The sequence below is a fragment of the Myotis lucifugus genome, unplaced genomic scaffold (assembly GCF_000147115.1).
Source record: "Myotis lucifugus unplaced genomic scaffold, Myoluc2.0 scaffold_25, whole genome shotgun sequence".
In the NCBI taxonomy this organism is placed as follows: Eukaryota; Metazoa; Chordata; class Mammalia; order Chiroptera; family Vespertilionidae; genus Myotis; species Myotis lucifugus.
Genome location: NW_005871073.1, coordinates 3,729,715 through 3,730,643, shown reverse-complemented (window position 1 = coordinate 3,730,643; position 929 = coordinate 3,729,715).

Sequence of the window (929 nt, the reverse complement as noted above, 5' to 3'; positions counted from 1 at the left end):
TCACTAACAGAAGGATTAGTAAGTAGCCAACTAGTAACTTACCTCCATAGAGAGGAATGGGAAGGTAGAGGAGAGAAAGTGGGTGGTGGTGGAAAGCTGGTGAAATTCAAAACGTGACTAGCAGGTGGGGTGGGTGGCATCATTAATTAGATATGAGGAATATGCACCCAGTGGGCCATCAATCACTCCAAGGTGAGTATGGGTGGGTGCATTAAGGCAGCAATGTAGGTGAAGGATCTTCTTACTATCAAAGGGTAGCCATCTTCTTCCTATCTCCCAAGATGACTCATTTCCTCTATTAAAATATCTTTTCATTGGCTGTTTGAAAGGTGGCCCATGGCACACTGAGACTATGATCTTTAACTGTGTGCAAGGCCTGACTCTGTGGGAGGGTGTGTGAGAGAAAGGGAGGCTCTGATAGGAGCTGACATCTGGGGACTGGCCAGAGGGAGAAGCAATATTGCAACTGTTTCCAGAATATCAGTGTCTGGTTGTCCATTACAGATCTTTCCTTGGTTCTACTTCTCCTCCCGCAAACATCTGCTTTTCAAGCCTTCACTGTAGCTGCGTTTTTGTTTTACCCAAGGGAGGAAAGTCAAGAATTAATTGAGTTTTGTAAAGTCAATGAAATTTTTTCCGAGCACTTGTGAAACCATGTGTCAAGTGGTAGTCTTAAACGAGGCAGGTGTTCCAGTTCCAGGGAAATTGGTTTCTGCCCTCAGCATATGCCACCTCACTTACAGGCCCACCTTCCATTTTCTGACTCACGGTGGTGGTGAAAGTACTGTCTTTTCCCTAGGCAACAGTGCTTGACAAGTACCAGCGTCCATGGCATGAAGGCTTACTTTGTGAACAGGCACAGCTGACGTGAAGCACCTAGGACTGAAGAGGCCACTTTCTGCAGGACCTGTCAAGGTCATCCTTTACAG